The 12011-nt window shown below is 35.8% G+C and overlaps 1 protein-coding gene across 4 annotated transcripts in view; it reads right to left on the bottom strand.

Annotated features, from left to right (window-relative positions):
- The window catches only part of NECTIN3 (nectin cell adhesion molecule 3), a 146069-nt gene that overhangs the window by 100796 nt on the left and 33262 nt on the right, over nt 1–12011 (bottom strand). The gene's annotated exons all lie outside the window — the stretch shown is intronic.

Below are 12011 nucleotides of genomic sequence, written 5' to 3'. Positions count from 1 at the left end.
TATGATACTGATTCCTTCCTAAAAGCAATGGGCCAAATATAAATCATTTTATGAAACACAGGATTAATGCTCATTAATACTAAATTCAAGCAAGACACTCTTCACTAACAAGTATATTAGAACATTTATAGCAAATACATTGGGGGTATCATTTAAAAGATGATTAAGAAAAATGTTTAAACATGTTCAAACGGCTCTAAACAACAATAAAAACTTAATACAATATTTCCATGAACTTTTTTTTGAAGAAAAAAACAAACAAACCATAAATGAATACATTAAATAGATAATAGAGTTAACTTTCTTATCCAAGAGATGACTGAGGATATTACAGAAAAGGACTGACAATTCACATTGATCATACTTAACAGCTATGGAAGAAAAGTTGTCTTTTTTTTAACCACTCCACCAAAAAAAAAATCAAGTCCAAAAAATGTACTTTCAACCATATGATAATTACAAAGCTTTTAAAATTTAATGTAATTAGTATAAAACATGAAAATATTCAAATGTATTTTAGCAAGATATCATAAGCCTAATACTAAACCTGAAGATACACAAATGAAAAAGCAATTTATAAATATTAAAAATTTCATATAATATTATAAAATAACATATAGCTCTGTATTTAAAGAAAAAGACACAATGATTAAGTAAGATATTAAAAAATGTAAGGAATTTTTAGACTATTTATCACATTGAAAGGTCACACGGCTTTCTCATTGGAAGCCAAAAGGATATTTAATAGAATTTAATGTTCATTATCTGGATTTTTAAAAAGTTAACAATTGAAAAAAGAATTCTTAATAATACATTCTTCTAAATCAATGGACATCACAATGCTAAAATTAAAGGGGGGGCATGTTATTAAGGAACGATGAAGACAAGACGGTACACTATCATCATCATTCAACTTAGAATGGAAATTCTCATGCAATGAGACAAGAAAAGGAAACAGGGATGAATAGAAAAAGAACACACAAAATTATTATCTTGAAAATCTATTATTAGAAAAACTGAAGAAGGCCAAGGAAACCACTATTAGAACAAATAACATAGCTGCTTATAAAGAATGCAAACTGTATACAAAATATATATTCAACATGTTATAATATATGATAATCTTTACAAATTTACTGTAGAAAAAAACAGTATTAGTAAAAATATTAATATTTAAACTACTTAAATAATGTTGTAAAGAACCTGCAGACCTGAGCAACTGACCTGCATAATTGGAAGACATGTCATAGTCATGAGAAGGAAAATATAATGCTACATAGATGGCAAATCTCCCCATATTAGCACACAAATTCAATGTAACTGCAATGAAAACCATGACATACATACACACAACTGCACAGTAAGGAGGGGGTTGATACTAAAGTAGAAATAATAAAAAGCTTAGTATCTTAAAGCAACTTAAAATATATAAACAGATCAACATATATAATGGCATATGGTATGTAATATGTTCTATGAATGTAAATAATGAATTAGTGAAGATATGATGAAAGGACAAGAGCTAAATATTTGGAAACAGAGATCCCTGCTTTACATTAAACACACATACACACACAAAACCAAATGGAATGAAGATCTAAATGCAAAAAAATTAGTCACATATGCTATATATACTGACAATAATTTTTTGTATGTTCTGAAGATAAACAGTTACTGTAAGGAGTGAAATTACTAAAGATTAAAGAAATAACTTTTAGTTGTCACTCTGTGTTCTTCTTTGATGTCAGAATCACTTACAATAAGTAATGTTCATAATAAAAGCAAATAAACATATTCATCCTCCTCAGGTAGAGATACAGAAGGCATAGGATAATGGAATGAATGTTTGTGTCCCTCCAAAATATATATATTGAATACTAACTGGAGGTGGGGCCTCTTGGGATAATGATATTTGTATGAAGGCAGGCCCACATGCTGGCATTAGTGTCCTCATTTAAAAAGAGGAAGAGAGAAAAGAGCTCTCTCTTTCTGTCTACCCTGACAAAGCAAGAAGGTGGCTGTCTACAAGTCAGGAAAGGGTCTTCAACAGGAACTGAATCTGCTCACACCTTGATCTTGGATTTATCAAACTCTAGAACTTTGAGAAATAAATGTCAGATATTTAAGTCAACCAGTCTATAGTGTTTTTTATAGCAGGCTCACCTGACAAAGACATCAAAATAAACTGGAAAGGATACCGCTAAGGATATCTCCTTACAACCTTAAGAATAATGGCTTATGGGGTAGCAATGTTCACACAGAATAGACAAACGACAAAGAGGATATCATATAATGACAAAAGAGTCAATCCAAGAAGCAGATATAACATTTGTAAACATATGTGTACCTAATAGAGATCTCTTCAAGAAAATTAGAAATACCAAGGGAATATTTCATGCAAAGATGGGCTCAATAAAGGACAGAAATGGTATGGACCTAACAGAACCAGAAGATATTAAGAAGAGGTGGCAAGAATACACAGAAAAACTGCACAAAAAAGATCTTCATGACCCAGATAATCACAAAGGTGTGATCACTCACACTCACCTACAGCCAGACATCCTGGAATGTGAAGTCAGGTGGGCCTTAGGAAGCATCACTATGAACAAAGCTAGTGGAGGTGATGGAATTCCAGTTGAGCTCTTTCAAATCTTAAAAGATGATACTGTGAAAGTGCTGCACTCAATATGCCAGCACATTTGGAAAACTCAGCAGTGGCCACAGGACTGGAAAAGGTCAGTTTGCATTCTAATCCTAAAGAAAGGCAATGTCAGAGAATGCTCAAACTACCACACAATTGCACTCATCTCACACACTAGTCAAGTAATGCTCAAAATTCTCCAAGCCAGGCTTCAGCAACATGAACTGTGAAATTCCAGATGTTCAAGCTGGTTTTAGAAAAGGCAGAGGAACCAGAGATCAAATTGCCAACATCCGCTGGATCATCAAAAAAGCAAGAGTTCCAGAAAAACATCTATTTCTGCTTTCTTGACTATGCCAAAGCCTTTGACTGTGTGGATCACAATAAACTGTGATCCACAAATCTGAAGGAGATGGGAATACCAGACCACCTGACCTGCCTCTTGAGAAACCTGTATACAGGTCAGGAAGCAACAGTTAGAACTGGACATGGAACAACAGACTGGATCCAAATAGGAAACAGAATACGTCAAGGCTGTATATTGTCACCCTGCTTATTTAACTTATATGCAGAGTGCATCATGAGAAACGCTGGGCTGGAAGAAGCACAAGCTGGAATCAAGATTGCTGGGAGAAATATCAATAACCTCAGATATGCAGATGACACCATCCTTATGGCAGAAAGTGAAGAAGAATTAAAAAGCCTCTTGATGAAAGTGAAAGAGGAGAGTGAAAAAGTTGGCTTAAAGCTCAACATTCAGAACACTAAGATCATGGCATCTGGTCCCATCACTCCATAGGAAATAGATGGGGAAACAGTGGCTGACTTTATTTTTCTGGGCTCCAAAATCACTGCAGATGGTGACTGCAGCCATGAAATTAAAAGACGCTTGGTCCTTGGAAGGAAAGTTATGACCAACCTAGATAGCATATTAAAAAGCAGAGACATTATTTTGCCAACAAAGGTCCATCTAGTCAAGGCTATGGTTTTTCCAGTAGTCATGTATGGATGTGAGAGTTAGACTATAAAGAAAGCTGAGCGCCCAAGAATTGATGCTTTTGAACTGTGGTGTTGGAGAAGACTCTTGAGAGTCCCTTGGACTGCAAGGAGATCCAACCAGTTCATCCTAAAAGAGATCAGTCCTGGGTGTTCACTGGAGGGACTGATGTTGAAGCTGGCCATCTGACATGGAGAGCTGACTCATTTGAAAAGACCCTGATGCTGGGAAAGATGAGAGCTGAAGGAGAAGGGGATGGCAGAAGATGAGGTGGTTGGATGGCATCACCAACACAATGGACTCCGGGAGACGGTGATGGACAGGAAGGCCTTGTGTGCTGTGGTTCATCAGGTTTCAAAGAGTCGGACATGAGTGAGCGACTGAACTGAACTGAATAGATGAGTACCTAAATATATAAAGCAAATAATAATAGACATAAAGGAAAGAATTGACAATAATATGGTAATAGTAGAGGACTATAATGCTCTACTTCTATCAGTGGATAAATCATCCAGACAGAAAACCAATAAGGAAATACTGGTCTAAAATGCAGACAAGATGGACTTAATAAGTATCTACAGAATAGTTATCTCATCCAAAGCAGCAAAATACACATTCTTTTAAAATGCATATGGAACTTTCTGCAGGACAGGTCACATGCTAGGCCACAAAAATATCTCAATAAATTCAACAAATTGAAATTATATCAAGCATCCTTTCTAACCACAATGGTATGAAACCAGAAATTAATTATGGGAATAAAAATGAAAAAATAGAAATGTGGACACTAAACAATATGCTATTAAAAACAAAACAAAAAATGCATCTATGAAGAAATGAAAGAAGAAATTAAAAAAGAAATACCTTGAGACAAATGAAAATAGAAACACAACTTTCTCACATCTATGGGACACAATAAAAGCAGTTCCAAGAGGGAAGTTTATAGATATATAAGTCTACCTCAAGAAACAAAAAATCACAAACAACATAACTTTCCACCTAAAGGAATTAAAAAAGAACAAAGCCCAAAGGTAGTAGGAGGGAAATCATAAAAATCAGAGCAGAAATAAGTAAAATAGAGAGCCCCCCACCAAAAAAAACCCACCAATAGAAAGGATCAATGAAACCAAGAGCTGGGTTTCTGAAGAGATAAACAAAATTTATAAACCTTTAGCCACAATCTTCAAGTATAAAAGAGGGCCCAAATAAAGTTAGAAATGAAAGAGAAGTTCATTTCACCACCATCACAGAAGTACAACAAACAATCACAATGCTAGTTATATGACAACAAATTGAAACCCTCTCTGACATGGATAAATTCCTAGACATTATAATCTACTAAGACTGAAGCAGGAACAAATAAATAGAAAATCTGTACAGACTAATTCAGCTCAATTCAGTCACTCAAGTCATGTCTGACTCTGCGACCCTAGGAACTGCAGCACGCCAGGCTTCCCTATCCATCACCAACTCCTGGAGCTTGCTCAGACTCATGTCCGCTGAGTCCCTGTAATTACTAGTAATTAAACGGAATCCGTAATCCGAATCCTCCAAGAAAACAGAAGTCCAGGGCCAGACAGCTTCACAGGGAAACTCTATCAAACATTTAAAGAAGAGTCAATATCTAACCTTCTTAAACTATTCCAAAAAGTTGAAGAGCAGAGAACATCCTAAAATTCTGCAAGGTCAGCTTTCCCTTGATACCAAAGTCAGAAAAAGACACTACAGAAAAAAGAAAGAACGAAAACTGCACGCCAGTATCTCTGATCAACATAGATGCAAATATTCTCAAACAAAATAAATACCAAGGAATAAACCTACCTAGGGAGACAAAAGAGCTATATACAGAAAACTGTAAGATACTGATGAAAGAAATCAAAAATGACATAAACAGATGGAGAGATATTCCACGTTTATGGGTTGTAAGAATCAATATTGCTAAGTAAGTCAGAAAGAGAAAAACATACAATATATTAATACATATATATGGAATCCAGAAAGATGGTACTGATGAACCTATGTGCAGGGCAGTAACTGAAATGCAGACATAAAGAACAGACTTATGGACACAGGGTGGGGGGAGGAAGCAGACAGTGGGACGACTGGAGAGAATAACATGGAAACATACACTATCCTATGCAAAACAGACAGCCAATGAGAATTTGCTGTATGATTCAGGAAACTCAAACCCGGGCTCTGTAACAACCTAGTGGGGTGGGATGTGGAGGGAGGTGGGAGGGAGGTTCATGAGGGAGGGGACATATGTATACCTCTGATTCATGTTGATACATGGCAGAAACCAACACAACACTGTAAAGCAATTATCCTTCAATTAAAAGTAAATACATTTAAAAAATATATTAGCAAACAATTCAACAATACACAGAAAGGATCACATTATCAAGAAGTACTCCACAATGGAAGGATGGTCCAATATTTGCACATCAATCAATGTGATACACCACATTAACAAAACAAAGGATAAAAAAGCACATGGTCATCTCAATAGACACAAAAAATACATTTGAAAGAATTTAACATCTATTTACAATAAACTCTCGACAAATTTGGTACAGAGGAAACTATCCCAATATAATAAAGAAGAAGGCAGTGGAACCCCACTCCAGCACTCTTGCCTGGAAAATCCCATGGACAGAGGGGCCTGGTAGGCCACAGTCCATGGGATCCCTAGGAGTCAGACACGACTGAGCAACTTCACTTTCACTTTTTACTTTCATACATTGGAGAAGGAAATGGCAACCCACTCCCGTGTCCTTGCCTGGAGAATCCCAGAGACGGGGGAGCCTGGTGGGCTGCCATCTATGGGGTCGCACAGAGTCAGACACGACTGAAGTGACTTAGCAGTAGCAGCATGACAAATCCCAGTAATCATGTATGGATGTGAAAGGTGGACCATAAAGAAGGCTGAGTGACAAAGAATTGATGCTTTTGAACTGTGGTGCTAGAGAAGACTCCTGAGAGTTCTTTGGACTGCAAGGAAATCAAACCAGTCAATCCTAAAGGCAATCAACCCTGCATATGCACTGGAAGGCTTCATGCTGAAGTAGAAGTTTCAATACTCTGACCATCTGATGCAAAAAGCCAATTCATTAGAAAAAGACCCTGATCCTGGGAAAGACTGAGGGCAGGAGGAGAACGGGGTGACAGAGGACAACATGGTTGGATGGCATCACTGACTTAATGGACATGAGTTTGAGCAAACTCCAGGAGATGGTGAAGCATGGAGCACGATGGAGGGAAGCCTGGCATGCTGCAGTCCATGGCGTCGCAAAGAGTCGGACACAACTGACTGAATACAACAATGACAAATCAACAGCTAATATTATACTCAATGGTGAAAAGCTAAAAAGCTCTTCCTTTAAGATCAGATAAAACAAGCATGCCCACTCTTGCCACTTCTCTGTAACAAAATAATAAAAGTCCCAGCCACAGCAATCAGACAAGAAATAAAGGCATTTCATTTGGAAGGGAATAAGTAAAACTGTCATTGTAGATGACATGCTACTACTAAAGTCTTCACCAAAAAAAGAGAGAGAAGTAATATGTAGATTCAGTGACATTACAGGCTACAAAATCAATATACAAAAGTGTGGATTTCAGACTTCCCAGCAGTCCAGTGGTTAAGACTCCAAGCTTCCTCTGCAGGATCCATGGGTTCAATTCCTGGTCAGGGAAATACGATCCCACCTGCCATATGCATGGCCAAACAAAACAAAACCTGGTGGATTTCTATAAACAGTGGCAAACCATCAGAAATAGAAATTAAGACAATTCTATTTACACACAACTCCACTGAAAAGAGCACCTAGGAAAAAATTTAACGAAGGTAAAAGACCTCTATGTTGAAAGCTGTACTACACTGATCAAAGAAATTGAAAAAGACACAAATAAATGGAAAGATATCTCATGTTCATGGATTGTTAAAACACCCTTACTACTCAAAGCAATCTACAGGCTCAAAGCAATTTTCATCAAAATTCCAGTGGCACACTTCATAAAACTAGAACAAATAACCTTAAAATTCATATGAAACCACAAAAGACCTCTAACACCCTAAGCAATCTTTAAAAAATTTGGAGGCATCACACTCCTTGCCTTTAGACTATACTACAAAGCTACAATAATCAGAAAAGTATGGTACTGGTATAAAAAACAGACACATGCTCAATGGAACAAAATAGAGTACAGAAACAAATTCATATATATACACTCAAGACAGATTAAAGACCTAAATGTAAGACCTGAAAACTTATAAGACTCCATAAGAAAGCACAGGCAATACTCTTTGAAATTACTCTCAGCAATATTTTTTTGGATCTGTCTCCTCAGGGAAGGGAAACAAAAGGAAAAATAAACAAATGGACCAAACTACACTTAAAAGTTTTTTCGTAGTGAAAGAAATCATCAACATGAAAAGACAACCTATTGAATGGAGAAAGATATTTGTAAATGATATTTCCAATAAGGGATTACTATCCAAACTACACAAAGAACTACTGGAACTCAATATCAAAAGACTAAACAACCCTATTTAAAAAATGGGCAGAAGACCTGGATATGCATTATTCCAAAGAAGAAACAGATGGCCAAGAGGCATGTGAAAAGATACTCAACATCATTATTATCAAATGCAAACACAAACCACAATGAGGTATCATTTCACACCTGTCAGAATGGCTATCGTTCAGAAGACAAAAAAATAACAAGCATTGGTGAGAATGTGCAGAAAAAGGAACCCTTATGCACAGCTGATGGAAAGGTAAATTGGTAGTCACTACAGAAAGCAATATGGAGGTTGCTCAAAATGTTAAAAACAGAGTTACAATATGATCTAGCAATTGCACTCCTGGGTGTTTATCTGAAAAAACACCACCAATTTAAAAAGATAGATGCATGCCAATATTCAAGTAGTATTAATTTACAATGGCCAAAATAAAGAAACAACCCCTAAAAGATGTAATACAAATATACATACACACACACACACAGAATTTTACTCAGTTATTTAAAAAAATAATAATAAAACTGTGCATTTGTGACAAAATAGATGGACGGACCTGGAGGGTATATTTTGCTTAGTGATATAAGACAGAGAAAGACAAATACTGTACGTTTGTTCTTATATATGAAGCCTAAAAAATTAAATAAAACAGACTCACAGAGAACAAATGAGTGTTTGCCAGATAGGAGAAAGGGGAGGAGAGGGTGTGATGAATAGTACAACAGGTGAAGGGGTTTAAGAGGTACAGACTACCAGCTACAAAATAAATAAGTTACAAGGATAAAATGTGCAACACAGGGAATATAATCTATACTGAATAATAACTTTGTATAGAGTATATTTTATAAAAATATCAAATCACTATAGTGTATACCTAAACTAACAAGTCAACTATACTTCAATTTTTAACAAAGAAAAGTTTTTGAAAAAAGAAAGAACCATGGCTTAATGGGGCACCATTACTAAAGAGAATAATACTTGGAAGATAGGAAAAAGAAAAAGTGGATCGAGTAAATCGAAAATACATTTAAAATATTTTACAATATTTAAAAGGGGAAAATTACTCTCCACATAACAAAGACAGAAAAACCACCAAGGAAAAAGTTGACAGCTTTGACCACCAACAACAAAACACCTCTCTAATAATCAAAGAGCTGGAGCAGATACTGACCAAAAAACTAAAAAGGGCTATTTTTAATGAGTTCAATTTTACTTGTAAACAAATATTAATGTAACTGTCAGGTTTTTCTTTTCCACTTTAATTTCTAGGAACTTACAAGTGGTTTTTACTGTCTAATTTTCCTACAGAAACATTCTGAGGATTTTTTGCTTTCTGCAAAAGTAAATCTGGTATAAATTTTTGTTTATTTCAACCCTTAAATCTTTACACAAGGATTTACATTACCCTGAAAGTATTGATAATTTGGCTCTCCCTTAGATCCCATGCGGAGAAGGCAATGGCACCCCACTCCAGTACTCTTGCCTGGAAAATCCCATGGATGGAGGAGCCTGGTAGGCTGCAGTCCATGGGGTCGCTGAGGGTCGGACACAACTGAGCAACTTCACTTTCACTTTTCACTTTCACGCATTGGAGAAGGAAATGGCAATCCACTCCAGTGTTCTTGTCTGGAGAATCCCAGGGACGGAGGAGCCTGGTGGGCTGCCCTCTATGGGGTCACACAGAGTTGGACACGACTGAAGTGACTTAGCAGTAGCAGTAGATCCCATGAGCTTCCAAGGACACATCTCCTTGTTTGTGTTTCAGTTAGCCAAAGTTAGTTCTTGTTGCTTGCAAATAAAAGTGTCTAATATATTTCCAAACCTAGACTAAACCCAAAAGTTAAAAGCCACTTCTGAAGAAGATTTTCCCCATGGAATCTTAAAACCATGGAGAAATAGATTTTCCATTGTGGTTCTTAGACCAAGGTCAATATTAGAATGCTCATTACTTAAGATCTCCCAAACATGGAGCCTACTTCTTCCTTCCACTTTCCCATCTGCAGCTGTGTGTGACTGGAGACCAGAAGAGTACTGGAGAAGCAACTGTTTATTACTAAAGATCTAAATTAATTGAAGTATGTTCCTCATTAATGGTTATGTAAAGTCTACAATATAAAGAGGCTAAGAACAGCAAAGAATTGAATGTATCCTATCTGGCAAGACCCTAACTTTGTCATATCCTGGCTACTGCACACTCTAGAGGCCAAGGAAAGGCATGATTAAGATACGATGTTGTTTCTGCTCTGTATATCAATTTGATATAAACCAAATAAAAAAGTTCTGTAATTAATTAACTAAACTTATTATCTTTTCAAAGATAAAGAGGATTGCTATTCCCCTATCTGTGGCTCCCATGAAAACACTACAATCAAGAAAAAAACAACTCTTTGGGATTTTCATGTATATTTGAATACTCATGTGTATTTGAATTCAGTGAGACTTCAAAGTGCCCATAGGATACAAGTAATTAGGAAATATATATATATATATATATATATATATATATATATATATGAACAATAAGCTTCTGACAAAAAGAAAATATAATAACACATGGAACTTATATCGATTTTTTAAAAACAAAAAGACTTGAGATTTATAATAGAGATCACATTAAAGTGATTGAAATGGAATTATGAATGAAGTGGCAACCATCCAAGAAAAGAACCAAGAAGTAAAAGTCATCACAAATCTATCTTTACAGCTATCCTTTTTGATATTTTAATATTATCTTTTACCACATCTCACTTTTCAACCTACAAAAAATGTCATGCATCTTGGATATTTTAGTTCTGGGATCTTCCAAATGTTAGATCTACAAAATAAGTATAAGCAAATATACAAATGAAACATTTATTGATTGTACTGTGTCTAACTATATAAACATCTCCAAATATCTCTGAAGTACGGATTCTTTCAGACTTCTCAGAATTTAGAATTGCTTCTTCAAAGCAACAACTGAAATAAGTAGGTATTTTCAAGAGACTAGCAAAATCAGACCATCTAGGTATCCTCAATCATTTCAGCACACTCAACATTTGAGATGGGGACTTCCCTGGAGTTAAGGTTAAGCAGTTAAGAATCCACCCTGCCATGCAGGGGACGTGGGTTCAACCTCTGGTGGGAGAACTAAGATCCCACATGCCATGGGGCAACTAAGCCTATGAGTCACAATTACTCAGACCACGTGCCACAACTATTACAGAAGTCTGCATACTGCAACTAGAGAAGCCCACACACCAAACGAAAGACCCCACATGCCACAATTAAGACTCAAATAAATATTTTTTAAAAAGCATTTAGATAAATTAAATTTTACACCAATACATTCAATAATTAGTCTGAATTAGTAGGTTTTAAACTGATAAGTGGTTTGACATGTCAACTTCAAAAATATAAGCAAAATCTTTTTTAACAATAACCCCAAACACTCAGAAATAAGCACAGAATAGTAGAGCCAAGTGACTAACAAAATGTGAGAACTATATTATAAACTGATAACTCAAATACTATTAGAATATAAAAGAATCTCTCTAACTTTGGGATCATAGGAGATCCTACATTCTAAGGAAAAACCTGGATCACATATCAAAAAAGGCTGAGAGAATTCAAGACACTAATGTATTAGTATGTATTAAGTATGTACTTTGTTTGCAGGCACTGTCACTGTTCTAGGTGCTGGGAACAGTACCGAGCAGGTAAGATATCCCTGTCCTTAAGGGGTTTACAATCTAACTGGAAAGACATAATTAACAAGAAAATAAATAGATGCCAGATATTAAGAACTATGGAGGAAAATAAAGGAAGGTAAAAGTACAGATATTACTTTAGGATAGCACCACAGCTTTCTG

The sequence above is a fragment of the Bos taurus genome, chromosome 1 (assembly GCF_002263795.3).
Source record: "Bos taurus isolate L1 Dominette 01449 registration number 42190680 breed Hereford chromosome 1, ARS-UCD2.0, whole genome shotgun sequence".
Classification (NCBI taxonomy): Eukaryota; Metazoa; Chordata; class Mammalia; order Artiodactyla; family Bovidae; genus Bos; species Bos taurus.
The sequence above is the reverse complement of the archived record's forward strand: the minus strand, read 5'-3'. Positions and strand labels throughout refer to the sequence as shown.